Genomic DNA, 13,184 nt, shown 5'->3' with positions numbered 1-13,184 from the left:
TGTCAGTCTTATTCATGGCTATCTCCCCAGCACCTAGAACATCATTGATTGGTTCTCCATAAATTCTTGTCCAATGAATGAACAACTACATTAGTAAAGCATGTGATGTTGGCCAGACATAAGGATGAACCCTGGAAACCTTGGTCAAGGTTGGGCCTGGAGGGAATGCCACATACATGCATTTCATGTTTTAACACATACATCCAGCCTGTAAAGTCTCTGTTCACGAGATTGTTCATTAACTGGATTTTTATTTTTACTTAGGAAAAGCAAGATTGGGCTTCCCCAGTGGCTTGGTGATAAAGAACTCGCCTGCAAGGTAGGAGGCACAGGAGACGCAGGTTTGATCCCTGGGTTGGGAAGATCCCTTGGAGGAGGGAATGGCAACCCACTCCAGTACTCTTGTCTGGAGAATCCCATGGACAGAGAAGCCTGGTGGGCTGCAGTCCATAGGGCCGCAAAGAGACACGGCTGAAGGGACTGAGCACAAAGCAAGATCAGAAAAGAACACAAAAAAGGAGCAAAACAACATCCTGTTTCTTGGTGTGAAGTCCCCGGCCCAGCACCCTTACGCCATCTCCTGGGCCTCCACTAGAGAAGCCTTGGATGGGGTGACTTCTTGTCTCAGAAATGGGTTCCCAGGGAGCAGAGTCAGCCTGGAGAAAATGAGACATACTTTTGCATACCCAGAGCTTTAGAGTTTACAAAGTTCTCTTGGAACCCCATCCCACTTGATATCTCCTTGTGAGAAGGGAAAGCCCAGGCTCCCTCCAGGCCTCATTCCCTGCCCCCCAGTTTTACAGATGCGGAAACCAGGGGTGGAGGCAGAACAGACTTGCCAGCCTTCCCCCAGCCTATCCAGGACTCTTACCAACAATACCTCGAGGCCTCCACAGAACGGGTTATTAATTACCCTGCTGGCTAAAGCAAGGAAAGAGGTCTGTGCATTTCAGATAAATTTTTCAACTACAAAGGGAATGAAACTAAAAGGAACAGCTCCTATCAGTTAACCAGGATATTCTGTTAACCGGGAACACACCCCCCACCACCCAACACTCTCGCTGGAAGCATACCTTAAAAATCAGTTCTTCTCAGGATTTTAGAAGTTGTGTTTCTTAGAAACTGATCACTACAGCAAAGATTCAGAACCCAGCATGATGAAAACAAAGAGCACACCTTTCCTGAGAAATGTTTAAAGGCACTCTGCATTGCAATTATAATCCCCAATATTTATTGAATATGCCTTTATTATGCTCCAGACACTGTTCTAAGCCCTTCAGATCACAAACTTATGATATATCATGTTCTCCTCCTTATAGATGAGGAAACTGAAGCACAGAGTGGTTAGGATCATGCTGAAAGTCACATAGCTGGTAAGTGACAGAGCCAAGGTTCATAGTCAAGTAAGAGGTCAGTATCCTGAGCTACACTCATCACCCTTACATCTGGCTGTATCTCCAAGAGGGGGAAAAAAAATCTTAGTAAATGTTAAAGTAAAAAGATACAACAATATTGCTAGAAATCAAATTTTATTGACAAGGTTTTAAATCACAAAGATAGCCATTAGTAGTGAAAAATCATGACTGTCCCGTTGGATGTAAAATTCTCCTTTTACAGGATCAGTGTGAAGCTTCAGCAGACAGCACTTTGGCTGGTGGGCCCAGCAGAAAGTATGTTTGAGTCGCAGTGTGATCCACCGTGATTACTTCTGCATCCCAGGAATGCCATGCTCATCTCACCAATGTTCTTCTTTTATACATGAAAAAAGAGAAGCCCAGAGAGGTCAGGTGACTCATCAGTGGTCACACAGCAAATTAGCAGGTGAACCTAACCTGCTCAGTGCCATGAACATAACATCTGCCACATGACTCAGTCCTGTCCTTTGCACCACAAGCCAGAGAGGAAGGCAGAGCCCAGATCACGGTGGGCCAACTGGTTAGCCAGCTGAGGGCCAGGACCAGCTCCCTCCATCATCCCAGCCACAGTTGGGGTCTATTTTCTGCCTAAGTGAAGCTGCCACTGCGGGGTAGTCACTTATGAGTTTTAGCCCTTGGTTCTACTTGGGAGAGGAAAAAGGAAAGGCCAGACGCCTACTGATCCTTTTATGTGGGGGCCAATGAATCCCTTTTACTTCTCAGAAACTTCCAAATAACCCTCTCCCTTCCAGTAATTCTAGGAGAATGAAAATTGACTACCACCCGCTTGTCCTACCACCATTCAAGCTAATCGCTCAGGGAGAGGCCAGGGACCGCTTTCTTTGTGTGCCCGTGGCCTCGCCTCCTTCTCCCCACAGGCCCCGGGGATACTGATAATCCCCATCAGTGATGTCGTGGGACTGGGCTGGGGGGAGGTTGCTGTCCTGCAGGGGGAACCTGAAGACCGAGGTCTCCAGACAGGTGGCCGGGAAGTGAAGGGGACAGAGGAAGGGGGCCAGGGGCCCCTCTGAGGGTCTGCGGTGACGGCTTTCGAGTGAGGCGGCAGCGGCTTATTACAGCTAATTTCCTTCCCCTTGCTAGAACCACAAATCCACAGGGTTTTCACAGCATATTTGTGTATCTGGCGCTCTCAGCTCGCCTCCCCTCGGGGACCATAAGAGATGCCAAGGAAAGAAACAACATGCTCCCCCATAATTTCAAAGTCAGTTCCAGAGTTAATAATAAATTAAGAGCTGCAGGCGGGTGGAGGAGGAGTCCACACGGAGGGCCCACTCTGTGCTGGGGCAGACCGGCCCCTCCAGGAACATCTTCTAGGAATCAGGAAAAATAGTGGAACACTGGCATCTCAGATGCTGAGGAGGTTTTTCCAAGGTCCCAGGCCCACTGACTCCAAATCTTTGTGGCACCAAAGCCAGTGGGGTCCCCACCCCACCCTGATGGCTGTATGAGGGAGGGGAGAATTGAAGAGCATTCTCTCCCCCAGTTTCTTTATCCCTCCCAGGGGACAGTGGGAGCACTTGGAGAAAGGCAGAACAGTTTTTCAGGGGGAATTGGAAAATTCTTCTCCCTGGCCAATGACTAAACCCATTCACCGCTGAGGAAATTTCTAGACCAACAGCCACACCAGTTGGAAATCCAACAGTCTCAAATTATCTATGCAAATTTGTTATTCATTGTTGGGGTTGTAAGAAGACTATCTCCCAGACTGGAAGCTCCCTGAAGACCAGGGGCTCTGCCACCAGGCTGGAAGTGTCATCAAATCTAGTCAGAGCTAAGATTGTGAAGGGACTTGGAAGTGGCAGTGTGAGGAGGCCAGGCAGGTTTAACCCTGAGAATACAGGGTGTGGTATGGACAAGATAGCCGCCCTGAACTACTAGAGGGGCTGTCCTATGAATCCTGTAGAATCCACTCCTTCTGTGCTATTCCCAAGAAGAAGAGCTAGAATTAAAGGGAGGTGACTCAGGGGACTGGACTTTGGTTCCAGAAAAGGATGACCTTTCTAAGAGTGAATCAGTGAGAAATAGTGAGCCTCCTAAGACGAGAAGTGAAACTTCTGAGGAGGGTCCAGAAGCACCTGGTGGCTGCTGGGCCAGGGGGCCTTTAAGATTCTTTCCAAGCCCAAGAGGCAGTCAGTGATGGTGGAGGTTCTACTCTCACCACCCCCAACCCTGCAGCAGGGCTCCTCCTGATAACCTCAGGGAGGGGCCAGAGGAGATGAGCAGGAGGACGCAGGGATGTGAAGTGAAGTCGCTCAGTCGTGTCCGATTCTTTTTAACTCCTGGTGGACTGTAGCCCACCAGGCTCCTTCGTCCATGGGATTTTTCCAAGCAAGAGTACTGGAATGGGTTGCCATTTCCTTCTCCAGGCGATCTTCCCAACCCAGGGATCGAACCCAGGTCTCCTGCATTGCAGGCAGATGCTTTACAGTCTGAGCCACCAGGGAAGCTGGAGGACACAGGGACCAGCTCCAACCAAAGAAGCCACTCAATACATTAATCAGGCAATCAAATGCATCAGAGAAGGATGAACACAGTGGTGGCTGTTGTAGGCTTGCAAGACTGCCCGGAACAGACCGGCTGAACAGATAAATAAGTAGAAAAATAAGTCTTCCTTGCCAACCAGAGTAGTGTTCTATCCTCACCTGCAGGGGGCACCGAGGCCTCGACTCACCCAGCGCTCCCTGGGACCCACTCACTCTTCACCAGGGAACCAGCGTCAGGGCAGGGAGTGACTTGCCCACAGTCACAAAACCACACAGGGGCAGGGCTGCGGCAAAGCCCTAGAGCTCGAAAGCCAGTGCCCTTTCTCCTGCTCTCAGCTGCCCCCACAGCTCCACCTGTTCCTGCAGTAGCTGGGATTCCTTTTAAAAATATGTTCCTCTCAGGTCCCAAAGTGGACAGAGACAGTATGTATTACATGTTCTCTGCCGGCCTGGGAAGAGCAGATAGAATGATCTCCTGACATTTCTGGAATCTACTCCAGTCTTCACATTTCCTCTCATAGCCATGTTCTCTCCCAAGCAACTGTGGAGTATGGGCACCAGTCACCCTTCACCTTCCCCAGCCCTCAGGCTTCCTCCCAGGAGCCCTTCCACATCCAGTTCCTCCAGCTGCTCCTGAAGGGCCGGTGAACTCCTCCACTGGAAGGCAGTGGAGATTCAAAGTATATTCCCCCACCCAGGAGAATTTGCATTTTAAGTCAATCTCTGTAAGAGGGAGAGGTTTAACCTGGAGTCTAAAGCATGGACATTAAGGACTTTCTGGATGCTGGGGAGAGATGTGGGGGTCAGAGACGCCTTCCCAGGGCTTCCTGATGGGAAAGAAAGGCCAGGGTGGAAGTGGGGGTCACCATCCAGGAGGGGAAGCAGATAACAAGGACCCCAGGCACTCTTCGCAGGGCAGGGGGCAGCTCCCCACCCTCCACCACTTATGTCCTAAACTGGGCATGTTCTACAGGGAACAATGACCTCTCCTAAATTCTAGAGAGCAGGAACTAGGATGTTAGCACTGATCCACAACTGGACAGATCAACCACCAGGACTCACAGCAGACTATCCTCCTTCAGCCCACAGAGCAGACACCTCCAGTTAACCAACTCTGGTCCCCTCCTCGGGTTCATTAACCACACACTGGGTGCCAGAGAACGGATGCACTGACCTCTGGAGGTTCCCACGGAAGACTTCCGGCTCCATCAATCCCAAGGAGCTGGAAAGGCAGCGCAGATTCTCTGTAGGGGACTTGCACAGATACCAACCAACCGGAGCTTGTTCACAGGCTCCAGAGCAGGGCTGTGAGCAGGGCTCCCGGCTCCTGTCTTTTCCCCGCCAACAAGCACACCCCCGACCCAGGGCAATTTCCCCAGAAGAGCGCTCACGCTGCGCCCTGCCAGCCTCGGCGCCAATTGACTGGATTTCAATCAGAAATCCATCTCCCTTAAGGACCGCTTTGGATACAAGCAAAAGAAACCTGCAATCTAGATGCTGATGCCTAGCCATAATGGGGGGAGCCGGAAGGAGGCCGCCTGCCCAACCCGGTCCCTACCCGGGCCAACCCCGGCGTTCAGCGAGGATGAAAACCGGCCTGGGCTGCAGCCGACTCAGCTTCCAGGGACCTAGGAAGGGGCGAAGCCTGCTGTCCCTGCGTCCCCGACACTGGCGGGCACAGCCGTATCGCTGAGTCTGGCCGAGGAGGGTTAATCCTGCCGCTGCAGTTAGCCAGCCTCGGGGAGCCAGCTGCGCGTTCTGGGCGAGCCCTCGGCGGGGGTTCCCTGGACGCTCCGGAGAAGGGCTCTCCTAGGACGGCTAAGAGGGACCAAAGGTTTCTTTCTTTCGGAGCACGAGAAGCCGCAGGCTCGGCACTTCTCCCCACCCACCCACCCCCAACCTCATCGCCAGCTGCCACTGGTCCCTCTCCTGGCCTGTACTGCGGTCAGGAAAGGGTCACGCGGAGCCAGGGTGGCTGCTCCACTCCGCTCCCACCCCAGACCCCGCACCGGGCGAGCGGGGGCGGGGCTGCGGGGACGGGAAAGACCCCGCGGAGCGCTGGCGGCTCTGGTGCACGGCGCGGGCAGCCTCCTGGTAAATAATGCACGCCTCCCAGCGCCGGCTGCAGCAGGTAGTGTATCAAAGTAATATCGCGCCGCGAATTGCAGTGTAATCGCCGTAATTTAGGGCCCCGTGGGTGAGCCCGTTTCGGCAAGGCTGCGCGCCCGGACGGCCAAGGTGACTGGAGCGTCTGCTCCGGCTTTGACCTCTGGATTTCCTCCAAGCTAAGTGAGGCCATAAAAAATTCAGAAGCCCAGGCTGTCTCCTAGCAAATGGGGTGTGGGCAGAGAGATTGTATTATCTATCTAGACCCAGCGAGACGGATGCACCCGCCAGGAATAAAGCGATGTCGCCGATCGCGCTTAGGAGGGCCTCCCGGGTGGTCGAGCAAGGCCCAGGCAGTGTGTTGGGGGTGTCCAGCCCAGAACAAGGAGATGGTTTTTCACTAGACTCGGGGTGCCCCTGCCGCGAGCCATCGGATCCGTCCCTCCCGCGGGCTGCGCAGCAACCAGACCCTCCCAGGACCGCCGCGGCGCTAGGGAGTCGTTCCGGCATTAATATTCCTGCCCAGGTCCTCCCAGGGGCCTGCCGCCCGCCTGCCCTCCCCCAGCCCCGTAAGGGGAAGTCTTTGTGGGCTAGAGAGATGATAACAGGAAATGCATTTGCAGGCTCCCTTCTAACTTCTTGATGGGAGCCAGTTGGAAGCGCTCGGAGCTGTGCTGTCCCTCTGAGCTCGGCTCCCGGTGACCTGGAAGGTGATAATCATGAGCTTCTCTCAGGAAAGACAAAGAAATGGAAAAACTTATCGGGCCCTGCAGCTCTGTCACATTGCGTTAGCCGAGAGCCTTGTGTCTGTGGCCCCAACTCGGTGTTGGAGGGGCTGTTTTCCGTTTTCAGGAGCTCTCCACCCCACCCCTTACTCTCGGCGCCCAGGAGTTGTCTCCTCCTCACCCCTCTCGGAATCATTTTCATCTCCCAGTGAAGAGATGTGACAGATGGCAAGCTTTCTGGAACTGACACTCTGCTGATCGTCCCCAACCCCATCCCGCCCCCCTGGTTGTTTCTCTTGCCTGGGCTGTGAACTTGGGAGCCAGGAGGGCCCTAGAAACCAGCGGTTCTGATTAAACAAGCCGTGGGGCATTCTGACAGCAGAACGTTCCACAGCCCAGCAAGAAAGAAGGAGATTTGTGTGTGAGGAAAGATGTCCAGGATATATTGTTCAATAGAAAAAGCAAGTTGCAGCACAGCATATAGCGAAATATCTCATTTGTGTTACATTTTAAATAAAGGCTATATATACTCACAGGCTTGCCTATGCGGAGAAAATGTCTGAGAAGGAAAAAAGACTGTTAATGGCTGTCCCATGGGATAAGGAGGAGAGAGGGACTTTAACCTCTCACTTTGAAATTTTTGTTTTGTTTGATTTTTTTCAAAAATGATTGCATTTACTTTCACAATTTCAATATAAATCTTTTTCCAAAAAAAAAAAGAAAGAAAAGAAAAATAAAAAGAGACCTCCAGTCTAACTTCTTCATTTGAAACAGAGCTTAGGGAGGGAAAGGCACTTTTCCAGGTTGCACTGTGCTCACAGCTTGGCCTCAGGCCCTATCCTCCGTGTCCCTTTACCAGGCTCCTTCCCAGGCGCAGCCTGGCCAGCCAGGCTCAACAGGCCCAGAAGAGAATCGGGGGCCCCCTTTCCAGAGCAGGAAGGGCCCCTAATTGGAGTGTGACCTGATGTGAGGGAGCAGTCTTTGATTCCAGAGACAAGAGTTGGGAGCGGGTTTGGACACCTGGCTGGGTGGCCGGCACTTGTGCATGACCCTGCCCTTCTCCAGGCCCCACAGGCCCAGTCTTACCAGGGGTGGGAATAGAAGGGCTATGCCTGGGGTGACCAACCATTGTGATCTGTCCGGAACTGAGGTGGTTCCCAGGATTTGATCCATGGAGTTCTCCAGGCAAGAATACTGGAGTGAGTAGCCATTCCTTTCTCCAGAGGATCTTCCCAGCCCAGGGATCGAACACAGGTCTCCTGCATTGCAGGCAGATTATTTGCTGTCTGAGCCACCAGGGATGCCCCAAATTAGAACAGTCCTAGGCAAATTGGGAAATAGTAACCCTTCTTGTGCCAGTTGTGTCTATGGCAGCCCACTGACAGTTTGGCAACTCAAGGTTGAAGATTCTAGAAGGCTGTCTCCAGGCAAGGACGGCTCATCCTTGTTCTGACTTCTCTGAAAAGTGTGAAGCTGTAAGGGTTAATTTACTTGTTGGTTATGATTTCCTCTCAGTCCAAGCATGCATAGAAGCGTGTGCACACGCGTGCACACACACACCCGCCCCACCATGCTTCCTTACCTCTCTTAGTCTGTCTAAAGGCACATCAGCCAGGGCCCAGCAATACCCGCCTCTGTCTCTTTGAGCAACATAATCCTCAAGAAATTCTGGAGCCTTTAATTACACACGGGGCTCATCGCAATTTCTCATCTCTCCCTCCCCACCTCAGGAGACAAAAAAGAAATTTCACACCCTAGTGAGCCCAGCTCATCTTTTCCTCTTTGATGCCAGCCTGGGGTTAAAAAGCAGGGACAAGCTACACACGCCTCCTCTGGGTTCTGATTCCTTTGCTGATTTTGAGATTCCAAGCATGCATCCTAAAGATCTAATCTGATTTTGCCATGCCCGCCTTACCAGCCGATGAATGGCCCCCCTGGCTTCCGCACTGCAGCACCCAGTATTCTGCAGAAGGCCAACTTCCACCACCCCTCTCACCTGCTGCTGGCCCCACCTGACAGCCCAGAGGAGAAAGGGCTAAGGTTAAGAAGGTGGTGGTTGGCAGAGGCCGGGGGGGGGTGGGGGGGGGCATGGGGTGGGGTGGGTTCAAGTTTCTGTTCTGGTCACATCTAGCTGTGTGACTTTGGACAAATTGCTTCTCCCCTCTGGTTTTCTCATTCATAAAATGGAAGGGGTTGACCTAAGTGGTCTCTAAGGTCCCTTTAAATGCTGTATGTGCATAGTTGTTTAGTTGTGTCTGACTCTGCAACCCCATGGACTGCAGCCCACCAGGCTCCTCTGTCCATGGGGATTCTCCAGGCAAGAGTACTGGAGTGGGTTGCCATGCCCTCTTCCTGGGGATCTTCCCAACCCAGGGATCGAATCCAGGTCTCCCGCATTGCAAGCGGATTCTTTACCGTCTTAGCCACCAAGGGAGCCGAAGGTCCTTTTAGACCTAATAAGCCAGACTTCTTCAGTTTAAATCTTGGCTCCCCCTTCTAGCTGGGGGAACTTGAGCAAGTTACTTAACCTTTCTGTGCCTTGGTGTTTTCATCGACTTCACTGAATTGTTGTTGTTGTTCCGTAGCTAAGTTGTGTCTGACTCTTTGCGACCCCCATGGACTGCAGCACACCAGGCTTCACTGGGTTGCAGTAAGAATTAAATGAGTTCATATTTGAAGAGTGCTTAAAACAGTGCCAAGCACATGTGAAACCCCTTGTGACAGAGAGACTGGTGCCCCTGCCACACGCCCTCAACACTCTCTAGTCCCATGTGTAGCACTTGGACTTGCTCCAGCTCCAAGCACCTGTGTCTCTGTGCCTGACAGCTTTCTCCACCCACTCACCCCCTCCCAGTCTGCTTGCCCTGAGCTCCAGGCAGGCTAGAAGTGCAAGCAGTTTAAGTGCCCAGAGAAACCTTTAACCAGTGATCTTAAGGCATTTGCGTATACATACCCAGGCGAGCTTGGCCCTCGTTGAGATAACCAAGGCTTATTCTACACAGTCTCCCAGACTGGGTGGTAACTGCTCTTCAATGCAACCTTTGTTGGATTTCCACCTTCCCTGTCTCCCTTGTCCAGTGCTTCTCAAGATCACCCACCAAATAAACGACTCTGCACTCAGATCCTGGCCTCAGTTGTTACTCTGTGCTAGTGCAAAGACAGGACCTTCGCTCATTGCAACAAGCTTGTGCAGTGAGTGTGGTCATTCCATGTCACAGATATGGAAACTGAGGCCCACGGAGGCTCCGTGCCCTGCCCAAGATCACACAGTAGGCACGTGGCCCAGCTGGAAATTGAACCCCTTGGCTTATGCATCTCCACCTTCCTCCCTCCTCTCCTTCTGAGGGGCTGAATCCTGTTTCACAGTGGACACCTCATTCCTTCAGAGCCAGGGCGGTGGCAGCTCCTTCACTCCAGGAAGGGAAAAGGGGTGCAGAACCAGGCTGTCTGTGAAACTGCCTCCCTGGCAGACTTGAGAGGCCACCCAAGGACTCTTTTCCAATCACACAGACGCCCACAGACCCCTGGGGTCTGCAGTCCTGGGCAGAGCAATCAGGCTCTTGGTACCACTGCCTCAGTTTAAGTGCAAACATGTAGGGACCCTTGGAGGACAGTGGCCTCCCAAGGTGCCAGGGTGGTACTCAAACATTGCCAGTCCCGAGAGGGCCCTGTCCTTCTGGGCCTCCAACCAAGCCCCTGTCTTGGCCTCTGGAAGTGTGCACTGCCAGCAAGAGCAATGGGCCATATGCCTGAGAAAGAGGGAGCCATGCCTCACAGTCACCCCTGGCAGAGGGCCTCACTTCAGACTTGGGCTCGTTACGGTTCCTGCTGTGCTGAGTCAGGCTTTCTACTTACCAATGGCTTTTATAGGCACACAGCTCCACATTCACAAAAGCCTTCCTTCCTTCTCTGCACCCTTCTTTCCCTCCCTGGAGACAACAGCCGCTGCTGCTGATTTACTGTGGCTCCTTCCAGAGATGTTCTATGGATAGACAGGCACACATATGTAGGCGTTACAGCACATTGTTCTTTTTCCCTCCAAAACAATTTGTCTTGGAGATTCTTCTACAGGGGTATGTGAAGACCTTCCTCATTCCCTTTTACAGTTGTCTAGTATTCCATAAGCATTTACATCTCATAACCAATTTAACCAGTCCCCACTGGATGGTTATTTTGAGTTATCCTTGATCACTTGCTAATACAAACCTTGTACCTGTGTTTAGTTGCACACTTGGAAGTGTATCTATAGGAAAAATAGCTAGATGTGGGATTGCTGGGACGAGAGGTACATATATATACTTGTAATTTCGAAAGATGTTGCCCAACTGACCTCCAGTCACTTAAACTCCCACCAGTTGTGTGCCCTGCAGAGGGCTAACTGTGCCAAGTGTGTACGGACATTGTTGACTTTGCCCTCATGACAGCTGGGGAGGGTGGCATGATTATCCGTGTCTGATGAGAAAATTGAGAGAGATTCAGTTTTGCCCAAGATCACCTCCCCCCCCAAAAAAACACAAAACTTTGAGCAGTATTACCTGCCAGGCTCTAGGCTAAGTGCTTTACATTTGTTATCTTATTTAACCCTCCCAGTAACAGTATGAGGTGGTTACTCTTAGAACCACCATTCATTCAGTTGAACCAAGTGTTGGAGCTCAAAGAGACTGAGAAGCTTTCCCAGTTCCACACAGCCAGTAAGTGGCAGAGTCAGATTCGAAATTTCTCAGTGTGCCTCCAAAGTCTGGGCTTTAGCTGCTCCCAGGAGGCTCTTAGAGACTCCCTGTTTAGTGCCTATCATGTGACACCAACTTTTCTAGGCACTGTGGTGCTCAGTCGTGTCCAGCTCTTTGCAACCCCATGGACTGTAGCCCACCAGGCTCCTCTGTCCATGAGATTTCCCAGGAAAGAGTACAGGAGTGGGTTACCATTTCCTTCTCCAGGGGAATCTTCCTGACCCAGGGATCAAATCCACATCTCTTGCATCTCCTGTTTTAGCAGACGGATTCTTTACCACTAACGCCGCCACGTAGGAGGCTGAGGCACTGTGGGGGCGGGGCAACAGCCAAGTCCCCGAGAGGTGTGAGACATGTTCTTCAGTAGCCAGAGAAAAGATCAGAGGCAGAAAGGATTACAAAACTGTTTTTCAGGGACTTCCCTGGCAGTCCAATGGTTAAGATTCTATGCTTCCACTGCAGGGAGGCATGGGATCCCTGCTAAGAACCCACATGCTGCGAGGTGTGAAAAATAAATTAAAAAAAAAAAAAAGGCCAGGACTAGAAATTGCTCTGCTGACCCCCAGACTGGGGCTCCTCACTCTGAACGCTGCACGGTGCTGCCTCCTGCACACACTTAAACCAAGAGAAGCTGACCAAGCAACTTAGTGTGGCAGTGAGGAGGAGAGGGGGGCTCATTTATTAAGCACCTGCTGCATACGCATAACCATAGGTTCCACAATAACCCTTTCATCTTACAGTCCCCAGCTGAAGCGGGGTGCTAGGAGTCAAAAAGCTTGAGGGTAAGTGGAAGCAGATTTGCAAGAAGCATGAAACCCAAGCAGAGGGCTTTACATGCACTATGGCATGAACTGCTGTGAGTGAATAGGGCTGATTATAGGTTATGAACCAGGACATGATTTCTATCAAATTTATGTTTGAGGACACTGAGCCTGGTGGCAATGCTTGGCACGTGCTGTTCCTCTGGCTGGAATGCCTTTCCTGGGCTTGAAAGGTCTCTGTGACGCATTCCCTGATCCCCGCAGAGTTTGACCAGGTGCATTCACACCCCCTTTGCTAGGTGAGAAATGCCCCAAGGCAGTGGCTGGCTCTGGTCCAGTGTCAGGCACATAGTGGGAGCTCCACAAATGCTTATGGAATGAATGAATGAATGGAGCGATGAAGGCCTGCCTGAGAAAATGGCAGCAGGAAGATAGAGGAAATGTGAAGCCAAGTTGAAGGAAGATGGACAGGGCCTCGTGAGTGGTTAGATCTAAGAATAGCTTGCACTTACATGGTAATTACTGTATAATGGGCCCCATAAGGGAGGCACTATTTTTTATCCCCATTTGACAGATGGGGAAACTAAGGCTAAGTGAGATTATGCAGCCAGTAAGTGCTTGAGGTCACAGCTAGTAGGTAGGAGAGTTGAGCTTTAAACTCAGTCTGGCTGAGGGTGCAAGCTCTATTTTATAGCTCTCTCATTATTGTATACAACTTACAAGAATTAAAGCGCCAATACTTTGGGCACCTGATGCGAAGAGCCAACTCACTGGAAAAGACCCTGATGCTGGGAAAGATTGAAGGCAGGAGGAGCAGGGGACAACAGAGGATGAAATGGTTGGATGAAATTGTCACTGACTCAATGGACATGAGTTTGAGCAAACTCCGGGAAATAGTGGAAGACCAGGAAGCCTGGCATGCTGCAGTCAATGGGGTCGCAAA

At 51.5% G+C, this 13,184-nt stretch overlaps 1 long non-coding RNA gene across 1 annotated transcript; it reads right to left on the bottom strand.

Moving 5' to 3' along the window:
- Window positions 1-1,512: 1,512 nt before the first annotated feature.
- Window positions 1,513-5,758, bottom strand: LOC139178874 (uncharacterized). Its single transcript, XR_011563305.1, has 2 exons — window positions 5,094-5,758; window positions 1,513-1,749 (listed from the first exon to the last, which is right to left on the bottom strand). It is a non-coding gene; the product is annotated as an uncharacterized lncRNA (long non-coding RNA).
- Window positions 5,759-13,184: the final 7,426 nt, after the last annotated feature.

The sequence above is a fragment of the Bos indicus genome, chromosome 23 (assembly GCF_029378745.1).
Source record: "Bos indicus isolate NIAB-ARS_2022 breed Sahiwal x Tharparkar chromosome 23, NIAB-ARS_B.indTharparkar_mat_pri_1.0, whole genome shotgun sequence".
Classification (NCBI taxonomy): Eukaryota; Metazoa; Chordata; class Mammalia; order Artiodactyla; family Bovidae; genus Bos; species Bos indicus.
The sequence above is the reverse complement of the archived record's forward strand: the minus strand, read 5'-3'. Positions and strand labels throughout refer to the sequence as shown.